At 43.5% G+C, this 16587-nt stretch overlaps 1 pseudogene; it reads right to left on the bottom strand.

Moving 5' to 3' along the window:
- The window catches only part of LOC121154905, a 53565-nt pseudogene extending 37640 nt beyond the window's left edge, over positions 1 to 15925 (bottom strand).
- Between the last annotated feature and the right edge of the window lie 662 nt (positions 15926 to 16587).

A 16587-nucleotide genomic window follows, 5' to 3' on the forward strand; every position in this document is an offset into this window, starting at 1 on the left:
CAAGTTGCTAGGATATTCCTACAGTCAGGATGAAAAATGTCTTGGTTAAAAGTTTAGGTTTGAAGTCAGATCAGGTTTAGAGCTTCACTCTGCCACTAACTGGCTGAGTGACCACAGGGCATTATTAATGCACACCTCCCTTGTGTGGTATTTGGTAAGAGTAGTTAAGGCTTGGCATCTAACATTCAACAGGCAAGGTAAACATGGCACAATTAGTGATGGTTTGGAGTGCTGCAAGGACCTCTTGGATAGAAAGCTGTTCTCAAACATCAAATGCAATGTATGGTCTAGAGAGAGAAGGGAAAAAATTTGGGGGGGGGGTAGGGGGAGGTAGGATAAGTCAGGGGAGCCAAGAAGGAGCATGAAATGATGGAACTTTAATTATTGGACTCAAATCCCAAGTGAACTGCTTGGATCCTTTGAGAAGTTACATTGCTAAGCCTTAGTGTCCTATTTGTAAAATGGAAATGTCGTTTATTTATAAAGTGGTTGTAAGAAACAGATCAATAAAACAGTAAGCACACAGTCTTGCAGATCATAGGTATTCATTAGAGAATGGCGCTGATGAATCAGAGTTGTGGTTGGAAACTGCGGTTCACATAATAGAGGCAGTGTAGCTAAGTGGGTAAAGAATGGCCTTCTGCATTCCTGAGATTGCACCAAGTTCGTCATTATCCACTTAGGAAGGGCAGATTCTGACCCTGCCCAGCTCTGATGGCTCAACAAAAGTTGTTAGATCAGACATAACAAGGGCCCTTTTCAAGCACACACAGACTATTAATGATCCTGAACATTCCATTTTACATTTTACTGTGGACATCACATTTTTCTGTTGCAAGCTGTATCTACTAAATTCCCATTTTTAAAAATAACCTTTATTTTATTGTATTACTCTTTTGAATCTGATCACTCAGGCTTGGTGAAATCTTTGTTTTGGAATTTTTTTCAAAGCTCATGGGACTAGCATTTTCAATGCATCACCCTTGCCAAAATTGTGTAAGCAGAATGGAATCACAAAGAAAAAGATAAACCCAGAAAAAGGCACATCCTACCAAATAACTGGCCTGGACTCTTGAATAAACTTGAGAATCAGGTCGATAGAACTGGAAATCAGATTGCTAGAGGTGATTAAAAGAGATGAAAAGCAAATACATGAAACCTGATTGGATATAGATAATCCTCTTCCCTTAAAACGCACAATCATACAATATATTAGGGGACACTTGGGGGAAATTTTATTATAAGTGGTGTATTAGATATTATTTCTCTCTCCTTTTAAAAATTTATTTATTTGAAAGGCAGAGTATACACACAGAGAAAGACAGACAGACACACACACACACACACACAGGAAACATTTCCTATGTGCTGGTTTACTTCCCAGATGCTTGCAATGACCAGGACTGTGCCAGATTAAAGCCAGGAGCCAGGAACTCTATCCAGGTCTCTCAGGTTAGTGGCCAGAGCTCAAGCACTTAGAGCATCTTCTTCTTCTTCTTTTTTTTTGGTAAAGATTTATTTGTTTTTTTATTGGAAAGTCAGATATACAAAGAAGAGGAGAAACAGAGAGGAGAATCTTCTGTCCACTAATTTACTCCCCAAGTGGCCATAATGGGGGAGTGAGCTGATCCAAAGCCAGGAGGCCAGAGCCGCTTTGGGGTCTCCCACATGGGTGCAAGGTCCCAAAGCTTTGGTCCATCCTCAGCTGCTTTGCCAGGCCACAAGCAGGGAGCTGGATGGGAAGCAGGGCACCAGGACATGAACTGACGCCCATATGTGATTCCAGCATGTGCAAGGCAAAAACTTTACCTGCTAGGCTACCACACAGGGCCCTTACGGCCATCTTCTGATGCTTTCCCAGTTTTCTTAGCAGGGAGCTGGATCAGAAGTGGAACAGCTGGGATTCAAACTGAACTCCTATGGGATGCTGGCTTTCAGGTGGTTGCTTGACCTACTGTTCCACAATGCTGTCGCCCGAATATTCCATAATATTGAATTAGTGAAAAATTTCATGGCAATGACAATGATGTGACAATAATGTTCTGGTCTCTGCGGCAATACCTTTCTTTTAAAAAATAGATACAAATGTTAAGTACTAAGAAATACAATATCATGATTTCTGTAACTGGAATAATTCAGTAAGAAAGTGAATAAATGTGTACATCCATCTATAAAGCTATAGACACAGATACGTAAGGAGAAAGCAAATGTTGTTTGGGACGCAGACAATCTATAAGAAAGGTTCTTGAGTGTTCACTGAATTGTTCTTTCAACTTGTCAGTGTCTGAGTATTTTCACAAAAAGTTGATGTTGGGCAGGGGAGTCAGGGAAGAGAAGCAGCTGCCATGTGCTTCTCCAGCCAGCTTTTGTGCTACAGCAGAGACACTGAGGCACTATTACTCTTTCATGACTGAGCATGGCCATCAGATAGAAAGGAAGGGAGGAGTTTCAACCTTTGACGAGACGCTCTTATAGCTGAAATGCTGGAGAGGGAGATGTGGAGACAGGTTTGCTCCAGACAGGAAGCTGTAAAACAAGTACGCACTTGAGATGGTAACCATTAAAAAAAAAAAACTCATAAGGAAATGAAATTCCCTTTTGTTTTCAAGAAGCAGTTGGCCAGTCAAGCATCTGTGGACACTTGTAGGAATCTCAGCGTCTGGTGTAATGAAGAGTTAGGATTCTAGGGTCAAGAGACTCCTGGCATGTCCACCTGGAATTTCTGTGCAGAAAATGCCACACATTTTAGGATCCATATTTTATTAATTATGTGTCTTAGGAAGAAGCAATTTCAAGAATGGGATTTATTAGGGACAGAGAGTGCTGGGCTCATTCTGCTTGTAGCTTAGTCACCAAATCTGAAGCAGTTGGATATTCTAATGACTTCTCTCCTTCGTACCCACTGGTGTCAAATTTAAAACCTACCACATAAAATGTTGGGGGCAAAAAGTAGTCCAGTAAACAAACTTATTAATAGCAATGAAATCCCACAGGGACCAGCCACACACAAGTCAGTGGGATATTAAATTCCTGTGATAAGTTAACATGGATTAAGCAAAACTTTTTATAGTGCAAGTTCTCGGTATCAAATTTTGAACCACAGCAGCATCTAATAATATAATTGTTTAACCATTTCTAATAGGCTGCACATAATTCTGAAGGGACATGCTGAAGGAAAAATACTGATTCATGCAATAATGATCAAGTATGTGTTTTGCTCCTAATTTCCCAGCAACCACTCTCTTCTGAAGAAGTAAACTTAGACAAATTGTTTTGTAATGCAATACAAAATTCATTGAGTGCTATAAGAATAGTTAATGGGTTGAACATCTGGAGTAGCTTAGGTTTTGTGAACATTATTCATCATAGAATATTATCTTACAATTATTTCTGAGTAAGTTTAATTTCTTACGGAATTTCATTACTGTATAGAGATTATATGGACGCGTCATGCAAATTTTTAAGCTCACGTCTTAAGTGTGGATGGTTGGCACTTTTAAACTCCCGCCTCAATTCCTTTCTCCAGTATTTCCCCCAGATAGGCTGTGCAACAGGATGATATCGATGGGGGTGGGCAGGAAGGATGTCTGCGTATTAATCGTTGATCAGTTATCGTTTGGTTTTATATACCAACTTGGGGTAGATTCTCGAGTTTGTGTTTAGATTCAGGCCCTACCACTGCAAAGCTAAGCAGTTTTGGGTAACTTAACATTTCCCTAAATCGAACTTCCTTAGCTCTATATGGGATAGTAATAATATATCCCTTCTCCTGTACTTTAAAAAAAAATTCTAAACGAAATGTTGCACTGGAAGTTTTCATCCCTGCTGAGACTTGAACTGTTTTGTGGTGATTGTGTTACCACTGTTAGGTTATCTGCTCATCTTTTCCTGTCCCAAGGCATCTTGGCTTTAGATTCTTATTTTCAAAGCAGCATGCAAGTCATTCCTGATCTCACACTAACGCATTCACATTCTAGTATTATATGTATATCAAAACACATACAAGTTCACATGTAGCAGAAAACCCATTTAATGGAAAAAGATTTAAGTGCCTCCAAGATTAATACAAGAAAATACAGACTGTTTAAAAGGAACATCTATGACGTTGATCATATTTCCTGAATGAACATCTGCATAATAGATTTGTATGTTTGTGAGGCAACCTAAGTAAGCACCAGCTACTTTTGGGTCGACTGAAATATATATATTTTTTAATTTTACAAGGTTTATTTATTTGAAAAGCAGAGTTTCAGAGAAGGAGGAAGAGACAGAAAGAAAGAGAGAGGGAGGGAGAGAGGTCATCCATCTACTGGTTTACTCCTCCAAATGGCTATAATGGGTAGGCCTGGGCCAGGCTAAAAGCAGGATGCTGGAGCTCCATGCAGGTCTCCTGGGTTGGTGCAAGGGCTCAAGTGCTTCTTCTTTCACAGGCACATCAGCAGGGAGCTGGATCAGAAGTGTGATTACAGGCTTGCAGGCAGAGGCTTAACTTACTGCTCCACAATGCTAGTCCCTACTGAGAATTTTCCTAATGACCGAGGGAAGATAGTTGTCCTAATATTCATTACTTCCCTCTTCGTTGTTAGAGAATCCTGTTTTTTTTTCAGTTGCATCTATGGTTACACAGAGAAAAGACTGCATTTCCCAGGTTTCCTTGCAGAAGCAATTATGTGACTAAATTGACTTATTTACATACACACATATATGCATATATATTTACATGCATACATATAAATATTTATATATGCATACTTACATCTGTACATACAAATATTTATTTGCATATATGCTTATTTACATATATGTATATGTGTGTGTATTATATATATATGTAGAGAGAGAGAGAGGCAGGCAAAAAGGCTGTGATAGGAAAAGAGGTGTCCTTGAAAGTGAAGGAACAAGGGCCCAGTGCAATAAATAGTCTAGTGGCTTCAGTCCTCGCCTTGTACATGCTGGGATCACATATGGGTGCCTAGTTTCTGTCCTGGCTGCTCCACTTACTATCCAGCTCCCTACTTGTGGCTTGGGAAAACAGTAGAGGATGGCCCAAAGCCCTGGGACTCTGCACCCGTGTGGGAGACCCAGAAGAAACTCCTGGTTCCTGGCTTTGGATCAGCTCATCTCCTGGCTGTTGTGGCCACTTGGGGAGTGAGCCAGTGGACAGATCTTTCTGTATGTCCTTTTCTCTGTATACCTGACTTTCCAATAAAAACAAATCTTGAAAAAAAGAGTGAAGGAACAAAAGCAAAACAAACAAACAAAAAATAAGACAAAAGGGAAGGAACATGTTCTCTGCTTCCTTTCCTCATTCTTTCAGTGGGATGCATGTACAATAATGAGCTGCATGGGTCATGCAGACACCCTCAAATCCTCTTCTTTGTGGCTCGAATCCTGGAAAAACACAGGTTTATTTTGAGCGTGATATTTTTCACTGTATGGAAGAATTCGTCCATGGAATTTTGAAACCGCCAGCCATCTTACCAGATATACATATATATGTATTTATCCAATTCTCTGACTTTAATGCAAATTTACCCTAGACTCTTAAAATCTAGAACACGAGGAGATCTGTGCCACCAAATAAACAAGGATACTGGACATCAGAAAATCTACTGGTCACCAGGTTTATTGTGAATCCATGAGTAACCCATGAAAGCAGAAGGGTAGCAGAAGGAATAGGAATTAGCTTCATTTGGGTTTCTTTGCTGTCTGCAGCACACCCCATGCCTGGGCTGTTGTGGTGGGATTCAGGGGCCTCCTTCCAGTCTGGGCCATGATGTCCCCTTGCTCCTCCTGCCTGTGTGATGTCCACGTTCTGGAAGCCTTGACTAGATCACAAGCCTGCTCTTTCCTCATCTCTTGTGAGGAGAAGGCAGCCAGTATCACTGGCCCAGACAGAGCAACTGAGTCATTCTTCTATTGTTGTCAGGGCAAAGTTAACTGGTGAGTCGTTTCTCAAGTCACTGAACTGGATCCTAATGCTAGTTCTTGGTGCCATTCATGGAGCTGGATTTCACCAAAGGTTCAAGAGGATGCTGGCCACTGAATGGCTCAGAGAGGATCTCAGTTGCGTGTGACTGAGGCAAAAACAAGGATTAATTCGCTCTTGACACCTACAGGCTTGAAAAGGAAAGGGGGACAAATATGTTTGTGTCACATCATCATCACCATCCTATCAGCATCCTTAATCTCTCTCATCATGTCCTGTAAATTCCCCGGTTTATGGCTTCTTTAGTGCTAGGCTTTTAAATAATTTTTTAAAATCCTATTTGCAATTGAGGCAATCAGTTTGCTTCATGTTACTGCAGTCATTTATTTGAATTTGGGGCTGAAAGGAAACTAAATTTATTCCCTTCTTTTTCATGTGAGAATCTTTAAAGTATCTGGCAGAGTGGGGGAAAAAAAAAGAGCTGGCTGCTGTAATAAAATTAGAAATGCAAGCCATTCCAAATACAAGCTGTTCATACTTAGTGGGAAGATGTTTTTTATGTAGCACTTTCTGCATACATAGCTTAGAATTTCTTAATTTCTACCCTCCCCTCTTTCCTCATGGCTTCCTATGCATCGCCTATCAGCCTGCTCTTCTCCTGACTCTCCCAGCTAGGGAGGAGAGAGGCACAGGTGTTATCTGTACTGGTTTGCCCAGATTTCTTAGTATTTATCACCTCTGGTGGAAGGCACGTTGTGGTCTTTTACAGTCAACCGGGTGATTTTATCCTTTGTTTCACAGCTACAGGAGAAGGGAATATTTTAGAAAACAAAACAGAATTCTAATAGCAAATCTAGGAATCTTCATAGTTGCCTCTTTTGTTGTTGTTGTTGTTTTCAGTGCTCATCTGTGTGAATCCTCCAGTCCCGCCCAGGATCCTCTGAGACAGGGCTTAGAAGACACACTCTAGAATCTACAGCTTATTCAGCTTCCTGGGAGGTTCCTGCATCTATTGAAGCTTGGGAGTCTCTGAGCATTACATGGCTAATCTTGAGGGGCTTTATGAAGGGCCATGTGTGTCTATACGCACATTTTTTCTTTAAAAAAAAACCATTTATTTGTTGAAGGACTTACAAATATGAGCTGGAGAAACATCAGAGGTCTCCCATTGACTGGTTCATTCCCCAAATGACTAGCAGCTGAAGCCAAGAGCCCAGAACTTCATGTAGGTCTCTAATGTCAGCACAGGGCTGTTGTGGTGGGGGTTCAGTCCTTGGGCCATCATTAGTAGGGAGACAGCTCAGAAGTAGAGGAGCCAGGGCTCCAACCAGCACTCCACTGTGGAATGCTGCATGCCAAGCAGTGGCTTAACTTGCTGAACCACCACCCCTGCCTCCCATGTGTTTTTCTGAGGGAGATTCTCAAATGGACTTTGTCTGTGTCCCAATGCATAATGGCTAGCAAATGAAGAAAAAAAAAGATACAGTCTCAATGTACATGAAAATGCAAAGTAAAACAGGAGAATCACATTGCACTCCAATTTTTTTGAAAAAAAAAATCATTGTAAAAAGATGTGGGAAAATGGGAATCCACACATTGATGATGGTACAGTTTTGGGGTAGCAATTTGATAGTAGCTAGAAAAGTTAAAGTACACTCTGTTTACATCTGATCAAATACGTTTTTAAATAAATAGTAGTTCTTAAACATGGGAACATGACATGGTTAAGAATAATTTTTGGAGTATTGTTTACAATGGCAAAATTTGGAAATAACTTTGATATTTACCAATATAGGAATACAGAATGCAATGTAGTCTGATCAATGATAGGTTACTATGAGGCAATTACAAGGAATGATCTAAATTCATTAAAAATCATGAAAATAAGAAGTGTTTACTGGCACTTTCCTAAGAGCGTTGCATTGATTGATTATAAAGCTAGATCACAAAACATAATGTTGAGTGAGAAAAGCAGGAAATGATGCAGTATTAGGAGGGCATCATATCATACTTATATGGCCTATCAGTACATTATCTTTTGTTGCACCATCATCTATCTTATTTGAAAAAAAAACCCTTAAATGAACATGCTGTTACATGAAGGCATGTCCAAACATTCATGGAAATGGAATTCAAAGGTTGTCTTGGTGCAGAAAGGGTTTGAGGTACATGCAGTTGTGCATGAGCAGTGAGCTCCATGAGCCCTATGGAGGCACCTTGTATGGTACTCACAGGGCCTGCTGAGTGCTCAGTGACAGGGCTGGAAAAGCCCTACAGAAGGATCCAGGGGAGGAGGCCTCCTAGGCAAAGCGTATTGTGGAGGACAAGCAAGACTTTAACACGGAGGGAGCTCAGGAGCTGTGCCACCGGGGAGGTTACTAGAAATGTAACCTCCCAAGGAGGAGGAATGTCTGTAGGAGTTGGTGGTGGTGGAGCTGGGGCGTGATGGGAAACTCAGAGATGGGCACACATGCAAACAGATGTTTACAACGGAGATTCTGCCCCAAGCTTCATGGAACCTTAAATTTCCAATCAATTTGTTCTTGGAGCAGCTGGAAATACGTGAATATTTTCTAGGCAGGGGGGATATGTGGAAGTCTCATGTGGTTAATGAAGAACATCTGATATTCTATTTAGTGCTAGATTATAGCAAACGAGGCCAACTTATCCTTCATTCTGACCTGCAGAAACTATATAGCAAAATGCCAGTTAGCAAATTCTGTTGAAGAAAGTGTGAGTTCTTTCTGAACTCATGTTACCAGTTCAGAGAGGAGGAAAAGGCAGGTGCCTACAACTTTAGGTTGGGAAACTCCACTACGCATTTCAGTTTAACAAAAGACAATGTCTCCCTGTCTCCCTGTCTCCCTTTCATGCCCAGATTGTCCCCTTAAAAAAAAAGGAAAAGAAAAAAATAATAAAATTTGGAAAAAAAATGTATGGCTGCTTTAGGAATTCTCCTTGCAACCACATTTCAAATTTAGAGCTCTTTATCTCCCACTTCTCTGCCCACAGGATTAAGTGTGACCCACAAGGCTCTCTACATTTGGTCCTAGCTTCCTTCCCGCCCACCCCACCCCCCACTCACATGGGCTCCTCCTGCTTCATTTTTGTGATGTCAGCCTTTGCACATGCTGCTTCCTTTGCCAGAAGTGACTTCTCACTGATCCCGCTGTGCCCAGAAAATTCCAACTGTCCTTCAAGGTCCTTTCTTAAGAGTTCCTTGAGAGGGACATCACAGATGCAGATGTGTTATTCACTTCACAAATACTTCTTGGGTGCTATGAATGCCCTTCAGCCAGAGACCATTCAGAATATGCTAATAAATAAACAAGGTATGTTTATTACTCATTGATCAAGGGTGAACATAAAGGGACACTGTTTTAGTTACAATGTTAATAAGAACCCTTTATAAAGAAGAAAAGCAAAACAACAACAAAAAAATAGAAATATAAAGAACCCGTTATAAGTCCTGGCTTTGGGTGATTAGGGGAAAATCTAAGAAATCAAGAGTTTGCTGTAGACAGCATCAAAAAGATCAGAAAGTCACACAGTTCTATAGTAGTTTTATGGATGGCACAGTGACATTGTTTTTGTCTATGTATAGACAAAATTATAAATTGGGCAGTGACTTCGTTTCATGGTTCAGAGTAAGTTTGAAGTTTGTGGCTTGAGATTTTTCATGTCCAATAGGGGACCAAAATGGCCTGTCTGTGGATGTGAGACCAGCTGTGACTGTTTCTCTGGGTAGGGATTAGTTTTTTCCTTCTTCTGCACCTGCACAGCACTAATCAGCAGACTGTGATATGGTTCATGTCTTGATGTCATCTGGCATATTGTATTATATAGCAGGCAGTGCTGCTGTGGACCAACCTGTCCCTACTGTGGGCAGTTACCCAAGTTTAGTGATGGCTCCTAATTTACCTAGAACATCAATGACGTATTTAGGGATGCACATTGCAGATAGGGTTCCATGGAAAACCCTGAGGTTTGAATGCAGGCAGCTTGGTAGGGAGGGCTCCTAGGAGGATGTCAGGGCAGAGGAAAGCCTGATGGGGCAGAGTGAGAAACTGACCTGTCAAGTGATTGCAGCAGAGGCCTCCCTCAGTTTGCTGCTCAGAGCTCTGGAGTTGGCATGAATCTTTAATGATGCCTGCATTGTGATTGGGCCAACCAGCCAATACAGGTAGTTTCCTTTCAAGATGGGCAGGATGCATTGATCTGGTACCTTACTCTGGGCAATCTCTGGGGAGAAACATAGCCATCAAAAACCAAATCTCCCTAAATGAGGGATTGGGGGTCTCAGTTCTAAAGAAAACACCTGGTTGACACAGGCCCTATGATGGACAAAGGTGAATAAACTACTTTTTTTGACTTGCTGGTAACTGTACTTTCTAGAGAATAGAGTTTTGGTGCTGATGCTGTCTGCTGTATCTTATTTTGGCTGCTATAACAAAATAGGTTGAGTAATTTATTTATTTATTTAAACTTTCTTTTAAATAAATATTTATTTAAACTTTCTTTTAAATAAATACTTATTTATTTTTTATTAGGAAGCCATATTTTAAAAAGAGAAGAGAGACAGAAAAGTCTTCCACCTGGTGGCTCACTCCCCAAGTGGCTACAATGGCTGGAGCTGAGCTGATCCAAAGAGAGGAGCCAGGAACTTCCTCCAGGTCTCCCAAGCAGGTGCAGGGTCCTGAGGCTTTGGGCCGTCTTTGACTGCTTTCCCAGACCACAAGCAGGGAGCTGGATGGGAAGTGGAATAGCTGGTTGGGACAAGAACCAGTGCTCATATAGGATGCCCGTGCTTGTAGGTGGAGGATTTATCCCATTATGTTATTACATGGACTCCCAACTGAGTAATGTATAAACAGTGGAACTTGCTGTTCACAGTTCTAGAGCTGGAAAATCCAAAGTCAAGGTGCTGGAAGATTTGGTGTCCAGTGTAGCCTGATTCTAGTAGGGGGTCTTCTTGCTTTGTCCTCACACAGCAGAAGGGGCTTGGGTGCCCCCTTCGGCCTGTTTTGAAAGGCCACTCCTTGAGCACAGAGCTCCATTCATAACCTTCTTAAAGCCCCTGCCACTGGGTAGGATCACACTGGGCACTGGACTTCAACACAGGGATTTTGGGGTGATGATCACATTCAAATCATATCATTGTTCATCAAGGAGCGATCAGTAGGGGTAATAAAGAACCTTGGGAGGCAGTTACTGTTATTTAAACATGCTTCCCAAGGCTAAGCCAGTTGGAAGTGATATTGCTTGGTATAGCGGATGTTTTAGAGTTTAGGATTATTATACATATTTTTAAATTAGTGAAAGGGAAATTTTCCTGAAACTGTATATTCCTAGATGCATCATCAGGAAAAAATCAGCATACAGATCCTAGAGGAAATAAGTAAACTAGGGCCTGGCGCCATGGCCTAGCAGCTAGAGTCCTTGCCTTGAACTCGCCGGGATCCCATATGGGCTCCACTTCTCATCCAGCTCCCTGCTTGTGGCCCGGGAAAGCAGTCGAGGATGGCCCAATGCTTTGGGATCCTGTACCCGTGTGGGAGACCTGGAATAAGTTCCTCCTGACTTCAGATCAGTGTAGTATCAGCCGTTGCGCTCACTTGGGGAGTGAATCATTGGATGGAAGATCTTCCTCTCTGTCTCTCCTCCTCTCTGTATATCTGACTTTGCAATACAAAATAAATCAATCTTTAAAAAAGAAAAAAAAAAGAAAATAAGCAAACTAGAGAGAAACTTAGAATGGCATTCATGTGCTATAGGTAGCCTGAAGCAAGCAAGAGAGGATGGTGTCTATCTCTTTCCAATTATCTATTATAAAAAAGAATGTTTACTTATATCTTAAAGCAAACACATATGCCCATCCACTGGTTTACAGAGGTCCACAGGGGGAAGGGTGCCTGAGCTGGGAGCTGGGAACTTGGAACTCCAACCAGGTTGCCCATGTAGGTGACAGAAACCCAATTACCTGAGCTACCACCACTGCTTCCACAGACAGAAAGCTGGAATCAGCGACTCGAGCCAGGAATCAAACTCACATCCTTCAGTATAAGATGTGAGCTTCTTAAGGGCCAGGCTAACAACGTCTCCATCTCTTTTTCAAATTCTGTTTTTCATGGTATCCACAGCCCTAGCAGGCCAGCTCGCTTCCCCTCCTTCTATGCCTCAGTCACAGAGGCTGCCCAACCTGATACAACCATTTGTTTGGTAAGAAACAAAATGTGTCACGGATGGTGCAGGAGCCTTGGCATTGCCTTATGGGAGGAGTGGGGCCATTTGGATATGGAATCAATGGCCAGCAAAACACAATAACTGTGGAAATGAGCGTTTGGAACTGGGGGCAGAGGGTTGGAGACTATGATTTCTTAGTAGTTTCCTGTTCTTTCTCAGTCTGCGTCTCTTGGTTTATCCCCAGTAATCCCCTACTTCCTGCTTTCTCTGTCCTCATACCCACTTACCTTTCTTTGTCTCTCCCTTTGCCTCTTCTCTCCCTCTCTTTCTCTCATACTTTTTTTTTTTTTTTCCATTGAATTCCTTCCCTGGGCTTTGGGCAGGAAGCAGTAGAGGAGATTGAGTTTAGCCACGAGGCATGTGGGGGGACATTCTTCTCCATGCCTGGCCTTGCATTCTCAACTCTAATAGTTGTTGGCCCCTGGCCTGCTCTTGCTCCCTTTCTGTCATCACACAAACACACACACGCTCTCTATCACTTGCTCTGCCTGACATACACTTGCATCCTGGAGAGATTATATTTATAATACCCTGGGGCCTTTCCAAATGTCAGTATTCAATTTAGGAGCACACTTGTGTGTCTCTTGCTTGGAACAGAGTGAATTTTCCACTGACTCAGAGTCTCAAAGGCCTTTCGGTTGAAAGAGAGAGAGAGGAGAGAGAGCAAGAGACCCCATGCCAGCACTGTGTGTTAGGGCACACTCAGCTTGCACTGAGGGTCGTGCTTACCCAGCACTTGTGCAAAGACTCGCGGCTGCACTCGGCACCAGCAGCTTACGTTGCACTTTTTGGAGCAAAAACTGGTGTAGGGAAAGGAGATCAAGTGAGAATGGATCTTACAGGGCTGCGATAGACCATTACAAGTTGATCTTAGAATTTATTGGCGGGGGTGGGGTGGGGTGGTAAAAGCACTAAAAGAGAATTTTATTGAAAGAAGCAAATTTCTCCAAGGATAAAGTTGCTCACACAATATCTAGGTATTCGTGTGAACTCATTTAAAGTTTTTCAGACCTATTCTTACGGCTGTCCTGATGTACTGATAGACTTGGGAAATTCTTCCACTGTGTATTCCTCCCCTCTTTGCTCTGTGAGATATCCTTAAAAGGATTTCAAGGAAGTCTTTTCACAATTAGAGCTATGACTTGAAATACTTGTTCTTGGGAGAATTAAGACAGACTTTAATTCATACTAAAGTGTGAATGACTAGGTTTCTTTCCTTTTTCACACACAATTTTATTTGATAAGGAATCGTGGGGGAGAGGGACAGAGACAGTCATGAAAGTAATGAAAGTTGGAAGAGAGAGAGAGAGTGAGATTTGGGTGGAATTGACTGGAGGGACAAGGGTCTGAGATGCTGGAGCTCTCATAGCATTCTTCTAGTTTTCAGAGTTGATTCCAGTGCACTCTCGGGAGGTCACTGCTCAGGTGAATCGTGCGTTTCTGCCACACAAGTTTTTAGTTTTCTGATTTCAGCTGGATTTTTTTTAAAACCCTTTCCGGTGATAATAATTTACTGGTAAAGTGGCACGGTGGTGGAAGGAAGGAGGGGACAAAAACGCATCTGCCCCATTGCTGGGAGGATGTTTTATTGCCTGCCGTGTAATTTCACCGGGTGCTCTTGCAAAGCAAAGTTCAAATGATCTCACCTTTTTGGTTGAGTACTTTGCAAGTACCATTTATTACTTTGTTTTTTTTTTTTAAAGATTTATTTTATTTTTATTGGAAAGGCGGATATACAGAGAGGAGAGACAGAGAGGAAGATCTCCCGTCCGATGATCCACTCCCCAAGTGAGTGCAACAGCCGATGCTATGCCGATCTGAAGCCAGGAGCCTCTTCTGGGTCTCCCACACGGGTGCAGGGTCCCAAAGCTTTGGGCCGTCCTAGACTGCTTTCCCGGGCCACAGGCAGGGAGCTGGAAGGGAAGCAGGGCTGCCGGGATTAGAACCGGCGCCCATATGGGATCCCGGGCGTGCAAGGCGAGGACCTTAACCACTGCGCCACTGCGCCAGGCCCCATTTATTACTTTTTGAATCAAAATTTTCTTTAAAATGTGGAAGAGAGAATACTTTCATTGCTGGTTCGCTCTCCAAATACCCATGATACCTGTGGCTGGGAGTCGGGAGCTCTGTTAGGTGTCTAATTTGGGATCTAAATACTTGAGCTATCACCTACTATTTCACATGGCAGCAGGAAATGGGCATTGGGAACAGAACCAAGGCACTCTGTTATGGTCTTTGGGCCTCCTGATGGGTGTCTTCAACACTACACCAAGTACTTGCTCCTAAAGCTGTCATTTGAAAGAGTAGAATGAGGGTGAGGGGAATCCCAAGGTATAAAAATTTCAAAAAGAAAAAAAAAAAAGAAAAAAGAAAGAAAGAAAGAAAGAAGGAAGGAAGAAAGAAAAGAAGAAGTAGGATAAGGAATTTGATTTAGATTTTCTGGTTTGGATATCATGTGTTCCCGGTATATAGGCCCCTGAACAAAAGGAGATAATGTGTTCTAAGTAATGTGTCACGTTTCACATGTGAATACCAACTGATTTAAACATTTTAACAAGATTTATTTATTTTTATTGGAAAGGCAAATTTACAGAGAGAAGCAAAGACAGAGAAAAATATTTTCCATCTGCTGGTTCGCTCCCCAAATGGCCCATCTAAAGCCAGGAGCCAGGAGCCAAGTTCTAGGAGCATCTTCCGGGTCTCCCACGTGGGTTTAGGGTCCCAAGGGTTTGGGCTATGTTCTGCTGCTTTCCGAGGCCATAAGCAGGGAGCTGGATGGGAAGTGGGGCAGCTGGGACAGGAACCGGCTCCCAAATGGGGTACTACCTAGTTGAACCATTGTTCTGGGCCCCTGATTTTAACTGTTTTAGCAAGTTCTTCAGCCCCAAAAGAGCGCTACTGCTAACGGGAACAATCACTTTCAATACACGACGTGCTTGTATGCATTAGGGATAGGCCACACATGCACTGCAAAATTCGAGCATGTTTTTATGACTTGCCTTCAGGGTTTGTGTAAACATGGCAGTGAAAGTCACCTTTGGTTCATGCCAACTTTATAGCTTGCAACGCAAGGTATCCGCTCATGTACCCATAGCTGGCCTTGAGAGGGCTCTCCTCCCGCCATCTGGACGTGAGCTAATTCAAGGTCAGTGCCCCTAGAGAGAGAAGAGTTTTCCTCCTTCCCTACTATTGGCAGACGAGTGAAACTCCGGCCGCAGATTATACAGGGAAAACTACCAAAGTGCTTTGATTCATTGCTAGCAATAAATTGTCAATTGGGAGTAATGACACTTTTGGGGGGGGTACAGAATCACAAATTAGGCCTGTGGGGGCCCCCTCCCCCTAGGCACTCTGATAACGAGGTTGTGAAGGCCCCTGGCTGCCCGATTCGCAAGCGGCAGCATGAGAACACAGCGGGGCCTGTGCTGCTTGGACACGGGCCAGGCTGTGAGGACCATCCACCCTGGCTTGGAGGGCTGGGCCGTCCTTCACCTGAGGAGAAGCTCGTGGCAGACCCTCTTGACCTGGGATCGTCCTGCTGATAAACCGCAAACCCTGGAAACTCTCACCGTGCCAACGCCGGAAGCAGGACCACAGCCTTCCGGAAGCAGAAGCATAAAGAGGCGGGCTTTCGAGGCTTCTCCGGCTGCCGCTGCGAGGGGGTGCCGAGTGTCGATGGGGCGCTCCCGCCCTGGAGGGCGTCCGGAGCCGGGCAAGCTGGACTACTACCCGGAGCGGGACTCCGCAGTCCATCCCCGCCTGGACCACGGCCGGCCGGTGAGCCTCAGCCTCCTGTCCGCCTCGGGTGCTGGGAGGTGGAGGAGGCCACGCTGCTCCTGGCTGCTGCTCAGGGGAGCTTCACAGGCCAAGGCCCTCAGGCACTTCGAGGCCTGTAAGGAGCAGTCAGCCGAATTCTGGCAGGGAGGAACTCATGAACATGCGCTCCTTTCAAGGGAGACCCGTGTGAGCCGCCTTGCTGGGCAGCAGAGCCAGCCGTACAGTGGGGCTGAGGTGAGGGCCGCGGCTCGGTGTTCTCAGAGACCTGTGGCCTGTGGATGCAGTGAGGGGAGGACATCTCTAGTCAGTCGCCTTCCACCTGCCCAGTGGCCATCCTGCTGATTGAACTGTTACAGTTTGGGAGGAGTGAAGATAGCTTGCGTTTATGCTTTAGATATTGGTTCTGTTCAAGACACATCCCCTTCCCACCCCGCCTTTCCATAGCCTGATCTGGGCATGGTTGATAGAACAAAGTTGAGACACCTGGAGTTGGTAACAGCTGTTGATACGGGCTTAGCCTTGCTTATGCTTGAGCCGGTGGGGTGGGTGATGTGTGGGACAGGGACAGCTGAGACTTGATCCTCCTCCCCACCCTGCCTCTCCATGCTGTTAAAAAGAAACCTCACCTCAAAAAAAAA

This window comes from Ochotona curzoniae, unplaced genomic scaffold (assembly GCF_017591425.1).
Source record: "Ochotona curzoniae isolate NIBS_2020 unplaced genomic scaffold, NIBS_Ocur_1.0 contig_1014, whole genome shotgun sequence".
Classification (NCBI taxonomy): domain Eukaryota; kingdom Metazoa; phylum Chordata; class Mammalia; order Lagomorpha; family Ochotonidae; genus Ochotona; species Ochotona curzoniae.